Here is a 4,816-nt window from a genome sequence, read left to right as displayed (position 1 = left end):
TTACACCACATCACTGGGACCCATCATACAGCCACATGGTTTCTCTTTCCATTGCTATGCTGATGACACCCAGCTCTACCTCTCATTTCAACCAGACGATCCCACAGTAGCTGCATGTATCTCTAGCTGTCTGGCGGACATCTCGGCATGGATGAAGGAATATCACCTGCAGCTCAATCTGGCAAAGACTGAGCTTCTCGTTCTCCCTGCCAATCCGTCTCTACAGCACGACTTCACTATCCAGTTAGACTCATCCTCAATCACCCCATCAAGGTCAGTCAGAAATCTTGGAGTAATCTTTGATGACCAGCTAACCTTCACAGACCACATTTCAAAGACAGCTCGATCATGCAGGTTTGCAATGCACAACTTCAGGAAGATCAGGCCTTTCCTAACTGAGCATGCAACACAACTTCTTGTCCAGGCCCTGGTTATTTCTAGGCTTGATTACTGCAATGCTCTTCTAGTTGGTCTTCCATCATGTGCAACTAAACCCTTACAATTGATCCAGAATGCTGCTGCTCGTCTTGTCTTCAACGAGCCCAAAAGGGCCCACGTCACTCCGCTGTTCATCTCCCTGCATTGGCTACCACTCGCTGCTCAAATCAAGTTCAAGGCGCTGACACTTGCTTACAGATTGTCCACCGGCTCAGCTCCCTCCTACTTTCACTCGCTCCTACGGGTCTACATCCCTACCAGAAGCCTACGATCGGCCAAGGAGCGACGGCTCGTGGTGCCTTCACAGCGAGGCACAAAATCACTGTCCAGAACATTCTCATTCACGGTTCCATGCTGGTGGAATGACCTACCCACCCTCGTCCGTAATGCAGAATCCCTGACAGCATTCAAAAGACAACTGAAAACTCATCTCTTCCGTGAGCACTTAACATAGAAAAAAAAAAAAAAAACTTTTTCTTGAAATCTTCGCTTGTCTGGTTTATGCTACTCTGAGCAATGTTTGAACTTTGTATTCTGAGCACTTCTTGCGTTGTTTTTGCCTCTCCACGATGACTCGCTTGGTTTAATCCTCAAATGTAAGTCGCTTTGGATAAAAGCGTCTGCTAAATGACTAAATGTAAATGTAAATGTAAAACTTCAGGACCTGTCCCGTTCTACGCCCTGAGAGGTTCTACTTATCGGAATACTCACCTGCCTGTCGGTGGCCCTTTCCTCTTAGCCATGACGTCTGGCACGAGTTGCCTTGAAGAGTTCGACGCCTCGACCGGGGTCAGAGGTCTGACTCTTGCACCTGCTGAGGGACACAGGAGCTTGATTAAGACTTTTAAATTCATTTTACTCAATAAAGCTTGTTAACTTTTATCTACTTGTCTGTCTGGTCTCTGGCACGTTCCTCGAGGTGGTCCTGGTTTTAGGGGTGGGTGCAGTCTGGCTTTGACCCCCCGACCTGTGACACACCCCAGGTCATTGGTTCCTGCGCCTTTTTTCACAATGTGTGTTTGGACAACGGGGACATGCTCAAGCCATATGACGACATTTCAAGGGAAAATGTCGACTTCCAAACTCCCTGAGAGACATTGGCATTCAACGAAACCTATGGGAATGCTACAAGGGACAGACTGGCTCCCCTAGTTTCAGGCATTGTGCAAGCCCCATGAAGATGACCCAGATGTGTATATAAATATGTGTTTGTGTGTGTATATATATATATATATATATATATATATAATGTTCTTACTTTATCTTTGTATGTTATTTGCAATAAAATGTTTTCGAACATATTGCATGGTGAATTGTGTATCTGTTTCAGGTATTTTACTGTTTTAGTACTGTTATTGATGCCCAGAAACACCTTTTTTAAGAAACAACATTTTTATTTTTTTATAAGAAATATATCTAGAAATAGATAATAATGATGAATACAGAACAGCATATAAAACAAAAACATTTGTGCAAAATTAAACAGCATATAAAACAAAAACGTTTGTGCAAAATTGAACAGCACATGAAAGACAACTACATTTTGTCTATCAATTTTTCTAAGAGACACAAGAACCTCTCAGTCTTGGCCTCACTCTCCTTGTGGCGTTTCTGCTCCTGACGTGACTCCTCAATTAAAAATTCTAAAACTGGATTAGTTTGCCGCTTTCTTTTCCTGGGTGAAGGAGTTAAGGGGCTCGCTGTGGCCATGGGGGATGCTGCACTGGGAGAGGCTGTGGCTCCTGTATTTGGCAAAGGAGCCTCCTATGGTGTTGGATGCAGTACTGGGCTCAACAATCTCCAAGGAGAACGAGACAATACAGAAGTAATTACAATACAGAAATGGGTTATATATCATGTATATGAGTTTATATCAACAGTTAAAACCTTACCATGAGGATTGTTACTGGATCCTCATCATTGAATGATGCAACAACCACAGGAGGGTCACCCGAAGGCCTGGTACCCAGCCCTCATGCATATCCTCGTAGTACTGCCACGTAGCAGCTGTTGCCTCTCCAGCATCTGTTCCTAAACCAGTTTTAGGTGTTTTTAGGTCCTGGAGGAAGACACAAGCACAATACTAATAATTATATAATCCTTATATTTATTTATTTCATTTCACTACATGTTTTACATTAGTAATTAAATGAAAGTGACAAATACATATTGTAAGAAATGACAGCTTCTCCTACTAAAATGTGTGTTTTCATATAACAAGGATAAATATAAAACATGTTGTGAAAATAAATGACTAGTATTGAGATTGTTAAAGATTTTCATAACACCACATTGTTTACCTTATATTTTCTCTTTAGATTCTCCCACTTCTTGGATGCTTGTTGGCCGTTCAGCTTTCCTTCCAACCACATTTCTTTTACTAGGGTCCTGTAACATTTAACCAATATAAACAGTATTGAATTAGAATCAGAAAGAGCTTTATTGCCACATACAATGAATTTGTTTTGGTGGCAGAAGCTTCCACAGCACAAACAGAAAGAGTAACAAGGCATAGATAATGAAAAGAATAAGAATAGAATAAGTAAAAATATGTAAAATAAAATAAAATAAATAAATATACAAACATTAGGGGTTGCACGACTACTGATTTTTGCTAGTCGATTTCTTATCAAAACAATACTCGTGGTTCATGGTACTGTAAATGAAAAGACATTAAATAGTTCTTATCAATAAATGTTTATTAATTCATAATGCAACAATTACATAAGTAAACTCTCAAAACATTATAATTATGACATTACATATTTTAATTTCCATGTAACAGAGTACCCAGATAGCAGAAGATGCTATTTCAACATGTAATTTTGGTTGAAATGGTTGATTTATGGTTATGGTTGAAATGTGTTGGTGAATCAACCACTGAAGAATTGAAAGTTGAAAAAATGTAATTGAATCAATGTTGAATTATGGTTGAATTTAATGGTTGAATTGCAAACATTAGATCAATGTTTAATCAATGCTGTCAAAGTTAAACAGGCGGGACACACGAGGAGTGGCGGTTACTGCTAGGTGAGACCATTAAGATGAGGGGGTTTATATATTTGTAATTATTATATTTTTAATCAAACACAATGCTTGGACGATTGATTGTGATGGTTTTTTTTAACATGTATCTTAGGTTATGTGTGTAACCTGTACAGAAAACAAATAAAAAACAAGTAAGAAACAAAAAACATATTTCTTTGGGACGGTCCATATCAGTTTCTAGCTGCTACCGTTAGACCTGCAGTTAGCCAGCGCCATTTCCAGTGACTGCTCATACCCACTCCTGCTTGTGGTAAGTTTTAACTGACTTATGTTTTAAAAAAAATAAAAATAAACATGTTGTTTGTTTTGGCACTTTGTCGTTAAATGGAAACTTTATCACTCAATAAGGGAATGACCATGATTGATTTATGTGAATAGTGCTAGAGCTAGTTAGCTAGCAGGTAACGCTAGCTACAATTTAAACAGTTGCTGTAGTGACAACAAGTCAACGATATTGTTGCAAAAGTGCGAGCCGAGTGTGTCACTAGCGAGGAGGGGATCAGGGGCCGTATTCACAAAGAATTTTATCTTACCACTAGGAGTACTCCTAAATGGCACTAAAATATTTTAGCTAGGAGTTTTCTCTTAAAAGTTATTCACAATGCCTTTCAGACCTACTCTTAGTAAGGAAAATTGACAACTCCTAAACTAAGAGTGAGTCATCGTTGCTATGGATGACGTCAATTCTCATGCACGAGCTTCCTCGCAATGATCATGGTGATTGGTTGTTAGATGACAGGGCCATCATGCGGAACATAACACAGACGCAACAAATCATGGAATTACGATATCTTAAAATGTCTGTGTCCTACACAAAATAATAATAGTAATGTCATCGAAATGCATATATAATGACATGTTTGTGCAGGCCCCAGTGTAATTCTAAAAAGGCAGAGAGGGAGAGAAAAGTCGTGAATTAAATTAAATTAAGCCTAATACCCTAATGAAAACCGGCACTTGCCTAATAATGAAAAACGACACTTGCATTAACACTTGCTTGGTTAATTGACATCCTATTAGCCTAAATAGACTACTTAAAGCAAGGAAAATGTTGCTCCTATTGAAGTAATGTAATAGTTGAATGACGGTGGATTATGAACTCGCCAAAACGGAAAAGAAAGCCAAACTGGACGCAGGATCAGTTACTGCTGCTGGCCCAGTTGGTGCTGGAAAAAAAAACATAATAAAAGGGAAATTCGGCACTGGAATATCAAGCAAAACTAAGCGCGAGACATGGGAAAGGATATGTTTGCGGATCAATGCAGCATTCGCGCTTGTGTCGCGGACACCGGACGACTGCGAGAAGCGGTGGTATGCGCTACAATCGCAG

General features: G+C 39.7%; 1 long non-coding RNA gene across 1 annotated transcript; it reads right to left on the bottom strand.

Annotated features, from left to right (window-relative positions):
* Positions 1–1,895: 1,895 nt before the first annotated feature.
* LOC143699741 (uncharacterized) lies at positions 1,896–3,074 on the bottom strand. The gene is made up of 3 exons (XR_013189161.1): positions 2,739–3,074; positions 2,331–2,497; positions 1,896–2,236 (listed from the first exon to the last, which is right to left on the bottom strand). It is a non-coding gene; the product is annotated as an uncharacterized LOC143699741 (long non-coding RNA).
* Positions 3,075–4,816: the final 1,742 nt, after the last annotated feature.

Source organism: Siphateles boraxobius, unplaced genomic scaffold (assembly GCF_051911475.1).
Source record: "Siphateles boraxobius isolate OS27281-9 unplaced genomic scaffold, OSU_SipBor_1 1, whole genome shotgun sequence".
NCBI lineage: Eukaryota > Metazoa > Chordata > Actinopteri > Cypriniformes > Leuciscidae > Siphateles > Siphateles boraxobius.
The sequence above is the reverse complement of the archived record's forward strand: the minus strand, read 5'-3'. Positions and strand labels throughout refer to the sequence as shown.